At 36.7% G+C, this 23,462-nt stretch overlaps 1 protein-coding gene and 1 pseudogene across 3 annotated transcripts in view; both read left to right on the top strand.

Moving 5' to 3' along the window:
• Nucleotides 1-23,462, top strand: part of CNTN1 (contactin 1) — a 389,373-nt gene that overhangs the window by 26,443 nt on the left and 339,468 nt on the right. The window lies entirely within an intron of this gene.
• Nucleotides 14,093-21,680, top strand: LOC108580952 (annotated as a pseudogene).

Raw genomic sequence — 23,462 nt, forward strand, 5'->3', positions numbered from 1 at the left:
GAGGTCAAGCGAGGTTACAAGTTTAGAGTCAATAAGTGATAGTGCTTGGATTCTAAGTTACATCTAATGGACGTCACACCTATCCTTCAAAACTTTCTCTCACTCTACTGTTATCTTGATTTGAAAAGACCTTTGTGTGCATTTCTGGGCCCTAGCTATTCATATGATGAATATCTGGGATTTTTTTTTTTTTTTTTCCATCAGAGAACATTTTCCAAAGATGCCCTTAGAAGGATGGTTCCATTACATTTTCTTCCCCTCACCTTGGATGTTTTGAGGGGTTGTTTTTTTTTGTTTGTTTGTTTGTTTGTTTTTTAGTAGAGGCTATTTGAGATAAGCATTATTTGATCACCTGCATGTTATTATGGTTCAAAACTTTTTAAACACTAAACAACTAAAGTTAATCATTTACTTATTTGTCCCTTGAACAAGTGTTGCCCATTCAGTTAGAAATAACGTGCTCAATATGGAAAAATTAACAGTTGCTGAGTCACCAAAGGAAATAATGTAATTTATGAGTATTCTTTTTTTATAATATTAGAGTTTGCTAAATAAATCAGTAATATGTGAACACAATGGGAAGATGAATTAATCGTCACTTTGATTTAAGATTCAGGATAGTTGTATTTTTGGAGTATGGTATTTAGGGAAGCTTTATGTATAGGCCTAAGCATTTAGACATCATAAACTTCATTAAGCTCAAAAAGTGCTTTATAATTTCTAAGCTTTTTGTGAGGAAATTCTAAGTAGTTGTCCTTCTTAACCTGATGATCGGGCTTACAAAAGAGTTACTAAATGTCACAACTGAAAGAAAAGAAGTAGTGGCTTTTATGAAAAAGAGAATCTATCTTTGAATGAAGACTGAAACCTTAACTATATTCCATGTGTAATTGTGAAACTTGAATGATCTTATTGTGCTTTGAGATCAATAAAATATATCATCCTTATTTGCTCAGTATATTCTTGCATGGTTCAAATGAAATACATAACATGCTTGCTATGTAGCTGTAGATCTCAGACAACAAAGCAAATATCTATTAAGTATTTACCATGTGTTAGTACCACACAAAGTTAAAAGAGTAGAGTTTGCTAAAAGATTTATTTTGGTGGTCTGGTGGTCAGACTACTTTGATGTTTTTTTTTTTTTGAGATGGAGTCTTGCTCTTGCTCTGTTGCCCCGGTTGGAGTGCAGTGGCGCAATCACGGCTCACTGCAACCTCCGCCTCCTGGATTCAAGCAATTCTCCCTTCTCAGCCTCCTGAGTAGCTGGGATTATAGGTGCATGCAACCATGGCTGTCTAATTTTTTTTTTTTTTTGTATTTTTAGTAGAGATGGGGTTTTACTATGTTGGTCAGGCTGGTCTCGAACTCCTGACCTCTTGATCCGACCACCTTGGCCTCCCAAAGTGATGGGAATACAGGCGTGAGCCACCGCGCCCAATCTAATGTGTCTTTCTTAGACTTGTCTACTCATGACTAGTCTAAGAATTAGACTATTTGTTTTTATTTACACCTATATTTATCTCTAAAATATGTTAGAATCAAAAGAGTAAGTTTTGAAAAACATACTTATTGGTATTAATTTGGTCTCTTCAGGGCTAGTATTTTTATTGACTTTTATTTTATTTTTTATTATACTTTAAGTTCTAGGGTATATGTGCACAATGTGCAGATTTGTTACATAAGTATACATGTGCCATGTTGGTGTGCTGCACCCATTAACTCGTCATTTACATTAGTTATATCTCCTAATGCTATCCCTCCCCCCTCTCCCCTCCCTACAATAGGCCCTGGTGTGTGATGTTCCCCACCCTGTTCCAAGTGTTCTTGCTGTTCAATTCCCACCTATGAGTGAGAATATACGGTGTTTGGTTTTCTGTTCTTGTGATAGTTTGCTGAGAATGATGGTTTCCAGCTGCATCCATGTCCCTACAAAGGACACGAACTCATCCTTTTTTATGGCTGCATAGTATTCCATGGTGTATATGTGCCACATTTTCTTAATCCAGTCTATCATTGATGGACATTGGGGTTGGTTCCAAGTCTGCTATTGTGAATAGTGCCGCAATAAACATACGTGTGCATGTGTCTTTATAGCAGCATGATTTATAATCCTTTGGGTATATACCTAGTAATGGGATGGCTGGGTCAAATCGTATTTCTAGTTCTAGATGCTTGAGGAATCGCCACACTGTTTTCCACAATGTTTGAACTAGTTTACAGTCCCACCAACAGTGTAAAAGTGTTCCTATTTCTCCACATCCTCTCCGGCACCTGTTGTTTCCTGATTTTTTAATGATTGCCATTCTAACTGGTGTGAGATGGTATCTCATTGTGGTTTTGATTTGCATTTCTCTGATGGCCAGGGATGATAAGCATATTTTCATGTGTCTGTTGGGTGTATAAATGTCTTCTTTTGAGAAGTATCTGTTTATATCCTTGCCCACTTTTTGATGGGGTTGTTTGATTTTTTTCTTGTAAATTTGTTTGAGTTCTTTGTAGGTTCTGGATATTAGCCCTTTGTCAAATGAGTAGATTGCAAAAATATTCTTCCATTCTGTAGGTTGCTTGTTCACGCTGATGGTAGTTTCTTTTGCTGTGCAGAAGCTCTTTAGTTTAATGAGATCCCATTTGTCAATTTTGGCTTTTGTTGCCGTTGCTTTTGGTGTTTTAGACATGAAGTACTTGCCCATGCCTATGTCCTGAATGGTATTACCTAGGTTTTCTTCTAGGGTTTTCATGGTTTTAGGTCTAACTTTTTTTTTTTTTTTTTTTTTTTGAGATGGAGTCTCGCTTTGTCGCTCAGGCTGGAGTGCAGTGGCCGGATCTCAGCTCACTGCAAGCTCCGCCTCCCAGGTTTACACCATTCTCCTGCCTCAGCCTCCCGAGTAGCTGGGACTACAGGCGCCCGCCACCTCGCCTGGCTAGCTTTTTGTATTTTTTAGTAGAGACGGGGTTTCACTGTGTTAGCCAGGATGGTCTTGATCTCCTGACCTTGTGATCCGCCCGTCTCAGACTCCCAAAGTGCTGGGATTACAGGCTTGAGCCACCGCGCCTGGCCTAGGTCTAACATTTAAGTCTCTAATCCATCTTGAGTTAATTTTCTTATAAGGAGTAAGGAAAGGATCCAGTTTTAGCTTTCTACTTATGGCTAGCCAATTTTCCCAGCACCATTTATTAAATAGGGAATCCTTTCCCCATTTCTTGTTTTTCTCAGGTTTATCAAAGATCAGATGGCTGTAGATGTGTGGTATTATTTCTGAGGACTCTGTACTTTTCCATTGGTCTATATCTCTGTTTTGGTACCAGTACCATGCTGTTTTGGTTACTGTAGCCTTGTAGTATAGTTTGAAGTCAGGTAGCATGATGCCTCCAGCTTTGTTCTTTTGGCTTAGGATTGTCTTGGCAATGCGGGCTCATTTTTGGTTCCATATGAAGCAGTTTTTTCCAATTCTGTGAAAAAACTCATTGGTAGCTTAATGGGGATGGCATTGAATCTGTAAATTACCTTGGGCAGTATGGCCATTTTCACAATATTGATTCTTCCTATCCATGAGCATGGTATGTTCTTCCATTTGTTTGTGTCCTCTTTTATTTCACTGAGCAGTGGTTTGTAGTTCTCCTTGAAGAGGTCACTTACATCCCTTGTAAGTTGGATACCTAGGTATTCTATTCTCTTTGAAGCAATTGTGAATGGAAGTTCATTCATGATTTGGCTCTCTGTTTGTCTGTTACTGGTGTATAAGAATGCTTGTGATTTTTGCACATTAATTTTGTGTCCTGAGACTTTGTTGAAGTTGCTTATCAGCTTAAGGAGATTTCTGGCTGAGACAAGGGGGTTTTCTAAATATACAATCATGTCATCTGCAGACGGGGACAATTTGACTTCTTCTTTTCCTAACTGAATACCCTTGATTTCTTTCTCTTGCCTGACTGCCCTAGCCAGAACTTCCAACACTATGTTGAATAGGAGTGGTGAGAGAGGCCATCCCTGTCTTGTGCCAATTTTCAAAGGGAATGCTTCCAGTTTTTTGCCCATTCAGTATGATATTGGCTGTGGGTTTGTCATAAATAGCTCTTATTATTTTGAGATACGTTCCATGAATACCAAATTTATTGAGAGTTTTCAGCATGAAGGGCTGTTGAATTTTGTCAAAGGTCTTTTCTGCATCTTTTGAGATAATAATGTGGTTTTTGTCTTTGGTTCTGTTTATATACTGGATTACATTTATTGATTTGCATATGTTGAACCAGCCTTGCATTCCAGGGATGAAGCCAACTTGATCATGGTGGATAAGCTTTTTGATGTGCTGCTGGATTCTGTTTGCCAGTATTTTAATGAGGATTTTTGCATCAATGTTCATCAGGGATATTGGTCTAAAATTCTCTTTTTTTGTTGTGTCTCTGCCAGGCTTTGGTATCAGGATGATGTTGGCCTCGTAAAATGAGTTAGGGAGTATTCCCTCTTTTTTATTGATTGGAATAGTTTCAGAAGGAATGGTACCAGCTCCTCCTTGTACCTCTGGTAGAATTTGGCTGTGAATCCATCTGATCCTGGATTTTTTTGGTTGGTAGGCTATTAATTATTGCCTCAATTTCAGAGCCTGCTATTGGTCTATTCAGGGATTCAACTTCTTCCTGGTTTAGTCTTGGGAGAGTGTAAGTGTCCAGGAAATTATCCATTTCTTCTAGGTTTTCGAGTTTATTTGCATAGAGGTGTTTGTAGTATTCTCTGATGGTAGTTTGTATTTCCGTGGGGTCGGTGGTGATATCCCCTTTATCATTTTTTATTGCATCTATTTGATTCTTCTCTCTTTTCTTCTTTATTAGTCTTGCTAGTGGTCTATCAATTTTGTTGATCTTTTCAAAAAAACAGCTCCTGGATTCATTGATTTTTTGGAGGGTTTTTTGTGTCTCTATCTCCTTCAGTTCTGCTCTGATCTTAGTTATTTCTTACATTCTGCTAGCTTTTGAATGTGTTTGCTCTTGCTTCTCTAGTCCTTTTAATTGTGATGTTAGGGTGTCAATTTTAGATCTTTCCTTCTTTCTCTTGTGGGCATTTAGTGCTATAAATTTCCCTCTACACACTGCTTTAAATGTGTCCCAGAGATTCTGGTATGTTGTATCTTTGTTCTCATTGGTTTCAAAGAACATCTTTATTTCTGCCTTCATTTCGTTATGTACCCAGTAGTCATTCAGGAGCAGATTGTTCAGTTTCATTGTAGTTGAGCAATTTTGAGTGAGTTTGTTAGTCCTGAGTTGTAGTTTGATTGCACTGTGGTCTGAGAGACTGTTTGTTATAATTTCTGTTCTTTTACATTTGCTGAGGAGTGCTTTACTTCCAACTATGTGTTCAATTTTGGAATAAGTGTGATGTGGTGGTGAGAAGAATGTATATTCTGTTGATTTGGGGTGGAGAGTTCTGTAGATGTCTATTAGGTCCACTTGGTGCAGAGTCAAGTTCAATTCCTGTTTATCCTTGTTAACTTTCTGTCTTGTTCATCTGTCTAGTGTTGACAGTGGGGTGTTAAAGTCTCCCATTATTATTGTATGGGAGTCTAAGTCTCTTTGTAAGTCTCTAAGGACTTGCTTTATGAATCTGGGTGCTCCTGTATTGGGTGCATATATATTTGGGATAGTTAGCTCTTCTTGATGAATTGATCCCTTTACCATTATGTAATGGCCTTCTTTATCTCTTTTGATCTTTGATGGCTTAAAGTCTGTTTTATCAGAGACTAGGATTGCAACCCCTGCTTTATTTTTGTTTTCCATTTGCTTGGTAGATCTTCCTCCATCCCTTTATTTTGAGCCTATATGTGTCTCTGCATGTGAGATGGTCTTGCCTCTTTATCCAATTTGCCAGTCTGTGTCTTTTAATTGGAGCATTTAGTCCATTTACATTTAAGTTTAATATTGTTATGTGTGAACTTGATTCTGTCGTTATGATATTAGCTGGTTATTTTGCCCATTAGTTGATGCAGTTTCTTCCTAGCATTGATGGACTTTACATTTTGGCATGTTTTTGCAATGGCTGGTACCGGTTTTTCCTTTCCATGTTTAGTGCTTCCTTCAGGATGTCTTGTAGGGCAGGCCTGGTGGTGACAAAGTCTCTAAGCATTTGCTTGTTTGTGAAGGATTTTATTTCTCCTTCACTTATGAAACTTAGTTTGGCTTGATATGAAATTCTGGGTTGAAAATTCTTTTCTTTAAGAATGTTGAATATTGGTCCCCACTCTCTTCTGGCTTGCAGAGATTCTGCCGAGAGATCTGCTGTTAGTCTGATGGGCTTCCCTTTGTGGGTAACCCGGCATTTCTCTCTGGCTGCCCTTAACATTTTTTCCTTCATTTCAACTTTGGTGAATCTGACAATTATGTGTCTTGGAGTTGCTCTTCTCGAGGAGTATCTTTGTGGCGTTCTCTGTATTTCCTGAATTTGAATGTTGGCCTGCCTTACTAGGTTGGGGAAATTCTCCTCGATGATATCCTGAAGAGTGTTTTCCAACTTGGTTCCATTTTCCCCGTCACTTTCAGGCACACCAATCAGACGTAGATTTGGTCTTTTCACATAATCCCATATTTCTTGGAGGCTTTGTTCATTGCTTTTTACTCTTTTTTCTCTACACTTCTCTTCTTGCTTCATTTCATTCATTTGATCTTCAATCGCTGATACTCTTTCTTCCAGTTGATCGAGTCGGTTACTGAAGCTTGTGCATTTGTCACGTAGTTCTCGTGTCATGGTTTTCATCTCTATCAGTTCTGTTAAGGTCTTCTCTGCATTGATTATTCTAGTTATCCATTCATCCATTCTTTTTTCACGGTTTTTAATTTCTTTGCGCTGGTTACGTAGTTCCTCCTTTAGCTCTGAGAAGTTTGATCGACTGAAGCCTTCTTCTCTCAACTCATCAAAGTCATTCTCCATCCAGCTTTGTTCCATTGCTGGCGATGACCTGCGTTCCTTTGGAGGGGGATATGCACTCTGATTTTTTGAATTTCCAGCTTTTCTGCACTGCTTTTTCCCCATCTTTGTGGTTTTATCTGCCTTTGCTCTTTGATGATGGTGATGTACTGATGGGGTTTTGGTGTGGGTGTCCTTTCTGTTTGTTAGTTTTCCTTCTAACAGTCAGGACCCTCAGCTGTAGGTCTTTTGGAGTTTGCTTGAGGTCCACTCCAGACCCTGTTTGACTGGGTATCAGCAGCGGAGGCTGCAGAAGATAGAATATTGCTGAACAGCGTGTGTTGCTGTGATTCTTGCTCTGTGATTCTTGCTTCATCTCAGGGGTGTACCCAGTCCTGTGAGGTGTGAGGTGTTGGTGTGCACCTACTGGGGGATGTCTCCCAGTTAGGCTACTCAGGGGTCAGGGACACACTTTAGCAGGCAGTCTGTCCATTCTCAGATATCAAGCTCCATGCTGGGAGAACCACTGCTCTCTTCAAAGCTGTCAGACAGGGACATTTACATCTGCAGAGGTTTCTGCTGCTTTTTGTTTAGCTATGCCTAGTCCCCAGAAGTGGAGCCTCCAGAGGCTGGCAGGCCTCCTTAGCTGTGGTGGGCTCCACCCAATTCAAGCTTCCAGGGGGCTTTGTTTACCTACTTAAGCCTCAGCAATGGCGGGCGCCCCTCCCCCAGCCTCAATGGTGCCTTGCAGTTAGATCTCAAACTGCTGTGCTAGCAATGAGGGAGGCTCTGTGGGCGTGGGACCCTCTGGGCCAGGTGTAGGATATAATCTCCTGGTGTGCCCTTTGCTAAGACCCTTGGTAAAGCACAGTATTAGGGTGGGAGTGACCCGATTTTCCAGGAGTTGTGTATCTCAATTTCCTTTGTCTAGGAAAAGCAATTCCCTTCCCCCTTGTGCTTCCCAGATGAGGCAATTCCATTGACTTTTAAAGACTTAATTAAGACTATGCTTGTTTCATTGTTAAATACTATGCTAGATCACAGGATAAGTAACACCCATCTGAAAGGGGTGTGGGTGTGTATGTGTATACACACACAAGAGTCATGCAGTACAACCAGTGAATTAAGGTACAGAGTCAAATACCATTTCATTTGTGTGACTGTTTTGTGTTTTTGAGAATTGAATTGTATTTGAAATGCAAAGACAATACAGTAGATTAATAATTGAATCATATTATAAATCTCCTTGAAAGTTTAATCATCATAAGTTTTTTTGTGTAATTAAAAAATTATTGTCAGGCCAGGCGTGGTGGCCCACGCCTGTGATCCCACTACTTTGGGAGGCTAATGCAGTGGATCACGAGATCAGGAGATGAAGACCATCCTGGACAACATGGTGAAACCCTGTCTCTACTAGAAATACAAAAAAATTAGCTGGGCATGGTGGTGTGTGCCTATAATCCCAGCTACTCAGGAGGCTGAGGCAGGAGAATCCCTTGAACCAGGGAGTCAGAGGTTGCAGTGAGCAGAGATTGTGCCACTGCACTCCAGCCTGTTGACAGAGCAAGACTCTGTCTCAAAAAAACAAACAAACAAAATATATATATATATGTATACACACACATATATACACGTGTGCGTGTTTGTGTATATACATATATAGTCAGATTGTTTAAACTGAAATCCAGCTATGAATATGTAAAATATAAAGTGAAATATGTTTTTCCTCATTTAAGAAAACAAATGCATTAGTTGAATCTCTCTCTCCTCTTTCCGAATCCCAGGCATCACATTCATCTAGACATCTCACTTATTAGAATTATGTTTCAGACAGTGATACTTACATAAAGGATGTAATGCGTTCCATCTCTGTCCTCTTTCATAGAAACCTCATGTGCCAGTTTGTCATGTTTCTTATCACATTCTCTGCCCCCAAATGGCAAATAAGCTACGAAGATGGTGACTATAAAAATATTCAGGATCACCTTTATATATATATATATATATATATAAAAAACCCTTTTTTCTAGGTTTTAAGGTTCTTAATGTCATATAAAGATCTCTAAAAACATCAACTTATTTTCCTTGCCAAAGAGAAATGCGAAAGAAAAATTCGACTCTGATTCCCAATCTCAAAACTTAATATATTCATTTTTATAATTTATCATGAAGGATGCTGTCTGCTGAATTGGGACGTATTACATTAATCTGAGCCATGGGGAACAACAGACTTCTCCATCAGCTAACAAACACCTTGTAGGGGAGCTATGCAGGGTACAAAAGAAGTACAGGTCCACATTTCCTGCCTTATAATATGGAAATTCAAACTAAACATGCAGTGTCTATGACTCATTTGGTGACAAAATCTGATCTTGACCTGAACTCATTTGTTAAGATAACCTGTTCTGAACTGGTTTAAGGCAATTTATATCTTATCTATTCCCCTTTCTGTGAATATTCATAATATTCACAGTTTTTGCTGAAGAAATATGGATGTCTTTGATTATAGGTTGTTATTCCAAACATGTATATATACATATATACACACGTTTCTGAAAATTATAAAAAATATCTAGGTCCAAAACATATCTGGCCCTATGAGCTTTGGAAAAGTGGTTGTAGGTCTCTATTAGATATTATCCATGTCTTCAAGCCACTTGTAGTTTATTGAGATGCATGACAGTAAACTCCACTCTCAAACAGAGAGTCACAATAGTTACTGAAAGTCTATCAGTTGGCCGATATATACACATACATACATACATACACATACACTCACACACACAATCCATGTTTTATATATATTATATATAGTATGGATTTTGTGGTACAGGAGAAAAGCAGTGTTAATGTAGAATAAGTCTAGTAATGTAAAATATTTCAGAGAGTAATAGAACTGGTTCTCTCTTTTCTAAGCATATATGAATTTATTTCTTACTAAAATAAAGCAAAACCACAGTCAGTAAGAAAACTTCTGCACATATGCTGAAGGAAAACGTATATTAGGCAGTAAAATTTTCATGAGAGCCCTCCAACAAATGCGGTTTTTTTTCCTATGTAAAGGAAAGGTGTTTTGAAGATAGAGTAGTGTAATCAGTTTAGAGCAAAGAACCCAATAGAATTTGTTGGCTTTCACGCTCGCCTTACTAGGTCTGACTTAGGCAAGTTACTTAAAATCTCTCAGCCTGCTTTATTGCCTGTGAAATATTAATAATAAAAGTAGCTGCCATAGAGAGCTGTTAGAGGATGACATGGGATAGCGCATGTACTAGCAGGAGCCTGGCACTGAGGAGGCAGGCCGACTTTGCTCCTTATCTGGAAGCTGTTCCATCCAGGCCTAGCAGATGATATTTTTAGGCTGTGGAATTCTACATAATTAATTCTTAGCTATTCAAGATCATTATTTTCATTGCATATTCGATTTCCCTTTGCTGGGCTACATTGTTCCACAATCTTTTAAGATTTCATCTCGAATAACCAAAGTAGTTGTCTGGTAAAGAAGCCAACCTCAGCTGCTTTACACTTTCAGTTTTATTAACGTGAAATCCTCCAAGATGACTCTCATGAGACTTCCAGACTGAACCTTCAGAATTTTTCCAGAAAGTGGAGGAAACTGGAGCTAAATGGAATATGGCTGTATAAATGTTCATCTGAGTGGTTTTGAGCGTTGAAAGAATATATACTTTATTATCTCAGATTTGTTTTTTAAAGTGTTTTATGTAACACTTGATGTGTTATTCATGGACTTATCATAGGTGACTGAAACTTTTATAGCTCTGTTGTTCATTACAGGCATGAAGTGATCACACCTTTTGCCCTATTAGGATTGTACCATAGTAAGCAACAAGATAGAAAAACAGGGGATATATGGCAATGGGTTATATTCACAACTAGGAACTCTGACATATTTCTGCTAGATATAGTGAAGTCATACTAGTTTGAAGGAACTACTAATGTGATCAAGAATATCTGCATGTGTTTAAATGGTTTATCCAAAAGGCAAGTGGAAGAGATGGTAGCAGGGCTTCATTATGACTTTCATGGACCCTAGACACTTCTAAGTGCCTGGGCCTCTTCTTCCAATAGAAAGAGAAAGATAGTTATAAATTATAAAGGAGAGGCAGAGACAGAGAGAATTACAAATTATATTCTGTCTTGATATAAAGGCTGGATTCATTATTATATATTCATTATTTTATATATACTATTCCTTGTATGTCCAGGCTGGATTCATTATTATATATTCATTATAATTATATTTTTCATTTCTAATTTTAAGACAAATTAGAACATTTTTGAACCTCTAAATGTAACATGTACCCTAGGCACTGTGCCTGCTGTGCCTGACTCATGGGTAAGTCGGTCCCAGATACTAGCAGAAGTTTGCTAATCCTTTCTCTTAAAAGCCAGTTATGGTCAGATTCTGGCATATTCTGGGAACAAAGAGAGGGCACCACTACAATCCCTGGATTTCTACAAGAGTGTCTTTCAGGCATAGAATAGAGGCTTGGCTCATCTAACTACTGATTTCTTCAACAAACAGAGAAAAAGAAAACTCAGCTTCAATATAGGCTAATAGATCTTGTCCTGACTTCCAACACAACTCAATTTCTGTCTGCCAGTACCCTAGGCTATTGGATCTCCTGACTAGCAAAATAAAAATAAAAGAATTTTAAACTACTTCATTGTCCTTTCATTTGTGCTAGAAATATTTGGAAATAGATACATAAGTTTTTTGGAAGAACCTATCTCAATACTGAGTATTGAAAATACACAGACTGTCCTCTGTGATCATGAGCAAACAGAAGAACACTTACTTTGGTTCAAAAGATAGTGATGTTTAAAATAAGACAGAGTGTATATTTATACATTGGTTACTACAAGACACGATAACGAATTTTTGAATTTATTGTGTTGGTATCAGAAATAAACCAATGCTTTTCCAATTAAGGTAGAATAAGAATCATGGATGAGAAAATGCTCTGAAACAATGAGAGATTGTATGGAATGAAAAGCACTATTGCTACATTTAAAACGTGAAAGAAAATAGAGATCATTGATGGAATTTTACCAAATCGGCCATGTAGATGACAAGTTCAGGAAATACTCCTGGAACTCAGGAAAATATAAGGAGACCAAAATTACAGAAGACAAATGACTGTGAACAAGACAGGCTTAAGTTCCACTTAGCTTGACTAAATTGGCTTCTTCCGAAGTCTCAGGCCCCTTACCTCCTTTTCCAGGGGATTTACTTTAGAAAACTTGTAATCGGGCCAGGTGTGGTGGCTCATGCCTGTAATCCCAGTACTTTGGGAGGCAGAGGCGGGCAGATCACCTGAGGTCGGGAGTTCAAGACCAGCCTCGCTAACATGGAGAAACCTCGTCTCTACTAAAAACACAAAATTAGCCAGGCGTGGTGGCGCATGCATGTAATCCCAGCTACTCAGGAGGCTGAGGCAGGAGAATCACTTGAACCTGAGAGGCAGAGGTTGTGAGCTGAGATCACACCATTGCACTCCAGCCTGGGCAACAAAAGTGAAACTGTCTCAAAACAACAACAACAACACTTGTAATTGAAAATTCTTTCTCTGTCCCTTTGAGATGTACATAAATCTTTTTTCCAGCCCAGCCTCTAGCCAGTTTTGCAATCCAGAAATATCTTTCTCAAGGACCTGGGAGCCATCCCTTTGAAATGTAATCATTAAGGAAGATAGTGCCCCTACCCCTATCTCTTAGTTTCTATAGGAGAGTAGAACCTAATTTCAACAAGTGCAAATTAGCACACACAGTTGACCTAATCACCAGCCTCACCATGACATCCTTCAGTACATGTCCACTAGCTCACCTCAGCTCTTAAAATCTCTCTCGCTTATTGTTTTGGTGGAGTTGAGTTTAATCCCTTTCCACTATTGCAATAGTCTTGAGTAAAGTTTTTCTTGCCTGGTTAAATTTGTCCAGTACAATATTTCTTTGACACAGGAGGCCAGAGCTCTGAGATTAAATAGGTGTTTATTAGGCATTCAATAAAAAAAACAAAAAACAAAAAACAAAAAACAAAAAACCACCAGAGCAAACAGGAGAAGCAATAATTTAAAATAGTAGGAAAAAAAAACATTTCATGAGTTCAAGGAAGTCTTGAGTCAGCATTTGCATAGTAATAACTGATGAGAAGACATCAATACACAGGTATGGTAAAATATATAACATTTCAAGAATAATAAAACCTTTGTTTAATGACTGGGGACGGGGAAAGAATGTGGCAAACAGAAGAAAATAAATTTCACCCACCCACTCCAGAATTAGAATATAACTATTCTTTATTATTGCTGATATGGTAAAAAGTAATACAAATATTAAAATATTTTGGAAAAATAAAAATGTTAAAACAATTCAGAAACTATGTTCTGGCTTTTAAATAGTATATATGAAGAAATTTGATAAAAGGGATGTATTAGTTCGTTCTCACACTACTATGAAGAAGTACCCCAGAGTGGGTAGTTTATAAAGGAAAGAGGTTTCATTGACTCACAGTTTTGCATGGCTGGCAAGACCTCAGGAAACTTACGATCATGGCGGAAGACAAAGGAGAAGCAGGCACCTTCTTCACAGGGTGGCAGGATGGAGTGAGTGCAAGCAGGGGAAATTCCAGGTGCTTCTACAACCATCAGATCTCCTGAGACTCACTATCTCCAGAACAGCATGGGGGAAACCACCTCCATGATCCAATCACCTCCACCTGGCCCCACCCTTGACAAATGGGGATTATAGGGATTACAATTCCAAGTGAGATTTAGGTGGGGAGGCAGAGCCAAACCATATCAAGGGATAATTCAATAATTCTTTTCTTTTTTTATTAATAATACCAATAAAAGATGTGAAATTTCTTTCAATTTTTAAAAAACTCTGTTGGAATAAAAATAGAATGTTTGCCTTCAAAATCAGTAGACAAACTAATAAAGGAAAATGAATTAAAGTAAGCTAGCCATCACAAGTTTTATAATGTATTACATATTTTCTTTAAAATACTTATGTTTAAAATTTGCATGTTTTTATTAGAATGTAAACATTATATAAAATTAAGAAAAATCTAAATAAAATTAAATAAATTCTAATCTGATTTTTAATCTAATTAAAAAGTCTTATTATAATTTAAAAATTCTAACAATAAAATTATTTCTTTAAAATGCTTCCTCATGTTCTTTTTTATTATAATAGTTAAAAATTTCTAATAATAAAAAGAATATGAGGAAATATTATTTTAAAAATATGTTATACAGTATAATAAATGTGATGGTTAACTACACTCCTGCAAAGACAAAGTGTCAAAAAAAAAAAAAAATGTAAAAAACAAAGACTGTAAAATTGGGGCAAAAAAAATCCTGATATATGCTATTTACAAGAGAAAAGTTTAAAAAATTTTAGTCATGTTTAAAATGAAATAAAGCTTTAAATAAAATGAGAAGAATGTCAGACAAATATAAAGCAAATGAAAAGCAGAAATAACAGAATTCAAAGCAAAGAGGATGAATGGAATGTAGAAGATTAGTTTTATAAATGGTAAGAAAATGTACATCACAGATAAAAAAAGGATGGACCTGAATGAGCCAGAAAATGTACATGCAAATTTTAAGAAACTGTTATAAATACAAGGAGACTCAAATGATAAATAATATAAACATATTGGATTTAAGTGATAGAACTAATAAGATTAACTTATATCCTAAACTTATAAATTATTTAGGGAAAAAAACACTTTATTTTCAAATTTCCACGTATCCAGACAAAATCAATCCTATATTAGGCCATAGACAAATTGTTGAAAAAATCTAAAAAGCAAAAACTACACATGCTACGCCCTTTATCTATAAAATAAACATAGGCTATTTATTAAAAATCCTAACATAAAAATATGCACTGGATTTGATAGGCCTTCCCAGATGTAAGTGATTTATTAAGGAAATATACTCAGGACAAATCTGTAAGTGAAGGAAATAGAATAATGTGTTCAGGCGGGATGAGAGACTGAAGTCTAGTCTCAGTCACTCCCAATGTAAACTCGCATCCAAATGACCCTGTAGAGGTGTCCCGCCCTCAGGCAGAGCAGCAGTGCTTTTGGACTGTCCTATCACTAAACCATTGGCTGGTGTGTCATGCCCAGAGTAAGGCATTTCTTCTTAGGCCAGGACAATTTCCCAGAGAAGAGTGCAGCTATGTTCTCATGGTAGCTGGGAGACATTTGTACTGACTAGTAAAAAGGATTCTGGGTTGAGAACTGACATCAACAACAGCCATACTCTCAATTAACATTAATTTTAGCAGCTAGAATGAGAAAACCTAATGAAAGCAGTGTAAATAAGAAAAGGCTTTTTTTTTTTTTTTTTTCTTCATGAAACAGGAAGTCCAGAGGCAAGCAGTTTAGATCTGTGCATTAACTCCAGGACATTCTTAAGTATCTCTGCTTTTTCTCCCTGCTCTCCCGCTCCATAGTATCCTAAGTGTGTGGTTTCATCCTCATGTTGAAGATGACTGCTAAGCCTTTGGGCAAATGACCATATCCAGGCAGGAACAAGGAGAATAGTAGAGGACCAAAAAAAGGGCAACTACTAGTAAGCTCTGTAAGACTTCTTCTAGAGCTTTCCTGGAAGTACTACCTAGCAACTTCTGTTAATATCTCATTGGGCAGAACTAGACCCTAGTTGTAAGGACTTGGCAAAAATGTTGGCTATCCACATTCTATAGGAAAGGAAGGCAGATGAGAAGTGGGATTTGTAATGGCTCTGAACACCAACAATGTTTACCAAATCAACCCATTTTACATTTGAGATAAATGACTCTCTTTATTAACTCTTAGGAAAACAGTGACTTTTACAATTTTATCATGCTTAGAAAATAACAGAGATTAAAAAGTACGTATAAAATTATGCACAGGCTTCCTCTTCCTCCTCCTCTTCCTGGGTGAGTGCTCTCCCAGCAGGAGGCAGCATGACGGCCAAGGAGACAGATGGCTGGAGTCCCCAGGCCAATCTCTATTGTCCCACCTGCATCAACTGGGCATCCAAGGCTTGCACTTCTGCTCACAGAATATTTCAAAGAAAATTGAGCTGCTCACAAATTATTACATAAGAAAGCAAAAGAAGAAAAGGAAAAGCAAGAAGTGTCTTCCTGGAGTGTAGAAGGTGATATTAACACTGACCCGTTGGCCAGTGTTAATATCCATACACTGGTAAACTTAGACCACATTATCCACTGATGACAACAAGACCGGTGCCAAGTTATAGTCAAAGACCAGATTTTACTGATCATTCCTTGGGAATGTCTGAATCTGAACAGGCTCTTAAAGGTACTTCTCAAGTTAAATTATTCTGATCTGAAGATCAAAAGGAATGCGACTTGTATCTAAACTGCTAGAGAAGTTTTGGATAATGCTGCTGGGATGGTTAAACCAGGTGTAACTACTGAAGGAACAGACCATGCTGTACACTTAGGATGCATTGCAATAAATTATCATCCTTCTCTGAATTATTATACTTTCCCACAGAATTCCAGACACTCCTTGGAGGAAGGTGATATTGTTAATGTCAACGTCACTCTTTATTGCAGTGGTTATTATGGGGACATGACTGAGACATATTTTGTTGGCAATATGGATGAGGACACATGGAAATTTGTTCAGACCACATATGAGTGCCTCATGCAAGCCATCAATGCAGTGAAACCTGATGTTTGATACAGAGAATTGGGAAACATATTTCAGAAGCCTGCCCAAGCAAATGAAGTTGCAGTGGTTTGAAGCTATTGCGAGCATGGAGTCCACAAGTTTTTTCATACAGCCCCCAATGCACTCCATTGTGCCTAAAATAAAGCAGTTGGTGTGATACAGTCAAGCCATGTATTTACAGTTGAGCCAATGATTTGTGAAGGTGGATGGCAGGATGAATCCTAGCCAGAAGGTTGGACTGCAGTGAGGAGACATTGAAAGTGGTCTGCTCGGTTCCACCACTCCTTGCTGGTCACAGACACTGGCTGTGAAATGCTAACCTGGCAACTTGATAGTGTACAGCCTCACTACATATCCCAATTTTAATTTCTTCAAAATAGCACATCTCAATAGTATCTTCTTACTGTACTACACATTTTTGGGGGAGCAGAGAAAGGAAGGGGACATTTTTTATCCTTTGTTTTGTTTTGACTATAGGAAGAAAGGACTACAGCAATTTGATGTGTGTCCTTAAGAACTTGTTTTGAGTCTAAAAAAGCTGAGAAGAATAAAGGAAATATTGCTCAACTCCTTTCAGTGCTGTTCCCTCCCTCTAAATCTTCCTACACACCCATTTTCTCATTATCAGGCTTTTTAAAGTTTAGATTATGGCAAAAGTAGCCATGCTCCCAGTGGTGACTGACTGTTGCAGGGCATGAGAATTTTGTAGTACACTGCTATGCCAAACCACTGGTTGGTCAGAAATGGGAGAGGCAAAGCCTCTTTTCTTCTCTTCTTTATTTTATGTCAAGGGCATACCTTGGAGATTCTCAGAGAAGGGTGGAGGGTGCACTGTGGAAGATGATGGGGAAAGAGTTCTAAAGTGTCTTCAACTGTGAGCACAGTAAGTCAAGTGTGCTGTTAGATTCTGTTGAGTAAACCAGATGGTGACTATAGCAGGGATGTAACTGTCCATGGTATGCTGAAAACACACCTCACCTTTTCACAGTTGAGAACCTCATTAGAAATGACCTCAGTTGCCCAATATCTGTTCCTTTTGACAGTTGTCCAAATAGGAATGTATCCAATGACTACATATCAGATCCTAAAGTCATTGTCATTATTAGAGTGGACTTAATTAATGGGTATTTGCTAACTTTCATGTAATATAATTTTGTACCACTGACATGTTATATAATAGTTGCAAGAGAACATCTTTTCCAGAGTGCCTGAGGCCTTGCTGTTTTAAAATAGTTATATTAACATTTCCATTGTTTTTATTATTTTATTGATTTAGTAAAGTGGCTGTATCTGGTTTCAATTTGGGGGAGTATGTGTATGAAGTTTTTATCAATCTGTAATATTTGTGATGGAATGCCTTGCAATGTAAATGTTAATATAATGTGTAAAATGAGATTTAAAAGTTTAAATAACTATCAAAAAAGATATTATGCAACAGGCATAGTAAAGCCTGAAAATAAGTAAACTAACAATTAAACGAACTAAACATCAGAAAAAAAGAGTAAGGATATATACTTGAGGAAAGTAAAGAAGAAAAAAATCACCAAAAACAAAAGCTTAAATTTAAAAATTGGGATAAAAAGGGAAAATGCCATTTTTAATTTGGTATTTGTTCTTTGACAGGGTCATTAAAATAGACCAATCCTTGGCAAGACATATAGGAAAACAAAGGAGAAACAAAATGTATTATGTTAGAAATGATAGTGGGAAGGACATAACATATTTTGGGTGTTTTTTTCCCTTAATAAATAAAATACTATGACAATTCTATATTTTTAGAAAAGGCCAAACAGGAGTGAAGTACAAACTTTTTAGTAAACCATAAGTGACCAAAATTGATTTGACAGATAATAGAAAACCATGGAGAAATTGGATAAAGCAGCCATTAATTTTCAAAACACCATTTGTCAAATTGAAATAGAAACAACAGTCTGAGCAAAAAAATCCTAAGCACAATTTAAAAATATAAATTTCAAGCTTTTAAAAATGTACATATTCTTTAGATATTTTGCTTGCAGGGATTTTTATTGGGAAAAGAATGAAAAGATATACATAAAGACTGATGTGACCAGGTATGCAATATAGCCTAGTTTATTAGCATTACTTATTATAGAAAGTATTGATAATAATTTCAACATTCAACTGCAGAAAATTGTGGGTCACACATACAATGGAATATATTAATTAGGTCGAACTGGATCAAATTGCCATTATTGACCATTTCTAATTAACAAATATAGTGACTTCAAATGGTCCAACCTAATAAATACACACAAATACATATTTAGATATCCCAGTAATTTAACTGTGGTTATCTCTGACTGGGGGGCTTTTGGGTGATTTAAACAGTCTAATTAGATTCTAATACAGGAACAAAATAAGCACATAACATTCATGTATTGCTTTATAATCTTTCACTAAATTATGGACTCTTGGGGAACAGGCATTTGGTTTTGGTAATCATTACATTCTTGGTGCAGAAGGAAATCTGAAAATATTTGTTGAATCAATCACTGAAAAAATATTTGTACTATAAAATAGAAAATGTTAAATTGCAAAAGAGAAAAGCTAGAGAAATTGCTCATTAAACCATTTGCCTCACCATATGGAAGGGTCAAAGCAATTTTAACCATATAGCGCTTAATTTAGGCAGTAATTTTTCTGCAAAGTATTCAGTATGAATAGTATCTGATAATGTTATGTCTACTTTCTAGCTATCTTTAAAAACATTAAATTTCATACATTTAATATGTGGAGAACTAAGGAAAACTCCAATGATAAATGGGGACATTCAACATTAAGAGAACGTTCCCGTCTAAAAGTTTGGAACAGAACTGCAGCATAATATTTTAATTTATCATAATGATTTATGAAATTACACCAAATACATTTTACTGACTCATTATCCAAAATTCTCAAATTTCAAAAATGAAATTTTGAAGATGTCAGATAATTATAGACCATGCTGATAGTCTGCCAGGAAAACTTCATTGCAGAATTGTAGGTTAGTTGTTTTCTCCTCTAGTGCATAGAGGGGCATGAGAAACCACTGACTGTGATGGTCTTTAATGCAATGCAAAAGAACATTCAAATCCATATTTGTTCAGAAATCCTATTAGTGTCTCTATTGAGGAAACCTCAAAGAAAAGTACTGAAGTGTTAATGATTTGCCTACAAAATTTTTTCTTGAAATGTTTGGATAAGCTGACAGGAATTAATTCTATAAAAATCCTTTTTTCAAGTTATTTCACTAATATGAAACTCCTCAATCCAGTAGCATTCTTTGACATTTTTCTTAACATCAAAATGCTAATTTTGCCTACATAATATTAATAAATGAAGCAGGCATTTTGTATTATTCTCTCTCCTTACTCATAGGGTTGGTGTATATTTTAATTAGCTTCAAAAGTTACAACTACCTGGTTATTTTTACCAGAAAATTTATTCTTATAGTCACCTAATGGATATGATCATCAGTACGGAGCCTAGAAGCTTTTGCATTCTATTTATGAAAGATACACAGTTCCTGGGTATGGATTTGGGCTCTGAGTGGAGATAGGTAAGCCAGAAGAGAATATTTATAAACACAGTAAGTAGATGTATTTGGTTATGATATGTTGTTGGTTGATGTTACACTTGATTTGCAGTTTTCAAAATGCAAAATACAATGTCCTTAAAATACAGTGTTGCCTCCTAACAAAAAGCTTATAAGCCCGAATAAGGCTACATTTTTTATTTTTATTTTTTTGCTTATTATTTCTTTGGTCACAAACAAACAACTTAAAAATGATGGCTGAAATACACATTCAAGATTTGGATTCCGTATTTTAAAAGTCAGATTTTTTTTTCATAAATTAAAATATATTCAGTGGCAAAATTTGACAGCACAATGTGGGGTTCATATTTTTACTATCATGCTATTATTCTCAAAAGTGTTCAGGTAAGGAGGTCTTCCTGCCCTCCCCCTTCCCCTGCCAGAGGAAGAGTACAAGAGATGTTTGGCACCATGAGATAAAGAAAGGCAGTAGGCTTAAAAAACAACTAAAGCACTTGATTGTGAGGAATTCTTTATTCCCAATAGTGTTTGTTCAATGTTGAACCAGGAAGGGATTGCAGAATATTTCCAATTTGATAAAAAAGTATATAATGCATTCTAAATATTTTGTATTTAAAAAGAATAAATATTCTTTCTTGTCTTTTGACTTTTATCTCTACTGCCACACAGCTCCATTTAATGGAATTTAGAAAGTTTGTCTGTGAAAGAGTAGTCTTTCAGTTGATCCTCACGTTTGTCAAGAACACTGACGATTGATTTGATTGCAGCTCCGGCAGTTAAAGGAGTGTTCATTTCATGATCAAGTATCCTGAAACCACTTCTTTAAAATGAATTTTTCTTTTATATTTGGTGATTCAGTGCTCACCAGGGTCTCTGTTCCTGGGGTCCCCCCCTCCGCTCCCCCCCACCTCAACTCTTCTTCTGACATTTCCATTAAACTGTAAAAAATAAGTGTTGACTGATTAACATCTTAAGAGCTCTGCAAAAAGCCATATTCATGAATCAAAGTCAGTCTGCACCACTGGTAATTAACTTGACACAATTCAGCCTTCCAAGCTAATCATCCTCTGGCTGCTTTATGTAATTGCTGTCAATTCAGATCTACAAAACAATTGGAGTCCACTAAAAGGCAGAAAGAGGCATAAGAACTAATGATTAGGCCAAGTACTCTAGCTGAGGACATATTCTGATTAAAATGTTGGAGTATAATGGGGAAACAGAAACATTCAAAATGTTGACTTGAGGGTCCCAGATTTATAATTATATGAAAACAGCCTATTTAAGATCAAATTAATGGTAAGGGTTAAGTGGTGAGATTCAATGTAATAAATATCCTAGGGTTTACCATGTAAAAGTTGCTGAGCAAGACCCTGAAAAGGCAGTAGACCTTTAGGGCACAGAAGGGCATCGTGGATGAAGAGCACTGCTTCTGAACTGAGATACTTAAATACTGGCCTTTGGCTACTTGTGTGATTTGGTACAAACTGCTCAGCTTCATTCACATTTTCTCATTAGAAAAATAGAAAAAATGATTTTATGTAGCTTATATGTTTAAGGATTAATGCAAATAATGACTTAATCTGTTACCTGGAATTTAGTAGATGCCAAATAACTCTCACATATTATAATTCTATTATCATTGCAATTTATCACTAAGGGAAAGGTCAAGTATGCTAAGAAAAATACAGATGGAATTGCTCACTGAATTTACAAATGGAAAACCAACATCTGGGTCAGAAAACCTTGATTTTGGAGGTGTTTTTTGAAAAGATAAGTATAATTTATCAACTAAGTTGAGAAGATTTATTTCAGTATAGTAAGAGCAAAGTCATTCATCAGCAAAAACATGATGTGCAACTGAGGAACAGTAAAACAATCATTTTACTAGGCATACGATTTGTGATAGAGTAAAAGATGATTATACTGCAAAGAAAGGTTCCATAACTATTGTGGATTGACTATTTAAATCATCATTGTTGAATGTTTCAAAGGGTATTTTGTTCGTTCCTTAAAGACCAGAATATTTCAATATCAAAGAGTTCCACAGAACCAAAACAGGCTTTCTCTCCCCATAAACTCTCAGTAGATATATATTTGATAAAGCTATATATAATTTCTTAGAGACTAAAATGAGTAGTTTTCATGGAAGTCAGTTTAGTACTCTTATTTAGAAGTGACAAGAAACTTCAAAAAATGTAAGAAGGTTCCTCTAAATACGCATTTGGTACATAACAAGAAAGAAAGGTAACTAGAATATATTAAATATTATTAAAAGTCTATATTTGTTTGGCTAAGGCAATGGGCATCGTTCCCACAGAAAAATCACCTGTAGAGTTTATCAAATTAAACACCTCTTGGACTGATTCTTAAAAATTCTGATTTCATTTGTTTAGAGTGAAGCTCAAAACATCAGTAATTTTCGAAGAGATAAGGGAATCCTAACTGTGAGAAAGGAGACCAAAGATACTTCCTCTTTCTCTCCTCTGAAATCATGTAAACAAGAATAACAAGAAAAATGTAAACCATGTTTTTGACAATAGAGATATCTATAATCTTGAATCACAATTTAAGATGAAGGGCTGTCAAATGCAATAAATATCAAATCAGGGTACAGGAAGATACTGACAGGGGGCATATGCAGTTACATATCTCAGACACAGCCAGCTAGATGCAAACATTTCCCAGAGAATTGAGGGATGCTAAAGAGGAAAACAAATAGTCCTTGGTTTGAGTCAGTAGAAACAACATGTTTGAGCTGGCTGTAGGAACTCTCCTGTCTTCCATTTGTTACTACAGAGAGGCAGGGGAGGTAGGTCTCATTGAGGAAATCACATTGCTTGCCGTCTTTGCTGGAAGAGAGCTGTGGAACAAGCAGAGGAGAAAATATCTATTGTGATTACGCTGCAGCTGTCTCAGAAAGATGGGGCCTCATACAAACACCCAGTCCCCAGGGGAAGCCAAAGGAAAAGGCATCGCTCTGCGAGCCAGGGCCACTTTCTCTTAAATAGATCACTATTCTGATACACACAGACACACATACAGAATCAGTCAGTCAGACATGAGCACTTGGAATTGTAAAAGGTATATAAATGATAATGAAGTTCTGGCAGTCATTAATACATAGGCACAAGTAAAATGGACAGAAATATAGTAATACAATATTCTAATTTATATAGGATATTCTAATTTATCTCTCAGACCACAGCAAATAGACCAAAAGTAATGCATAGATCTAAATAATATAAGATATGGTTTAAAAAGCTCTTGCAATATTCACATGAGGAAAAAAATAG

Source organism: Papio anubis, chromosome 9 (assembly GCF_008728515.1).
Source record: "Papio anubis isolate 15944 chromosome 9, Panubis1.0, whole genome shotgun sequence".
In the NCBI taxonomy this organism is placed as follows: domain Eukaryota; kingdom Metazoa; phylum Chordata; class Mammalia; order Primates; family Cercopithecidae; genus Papio; species Papio anubis.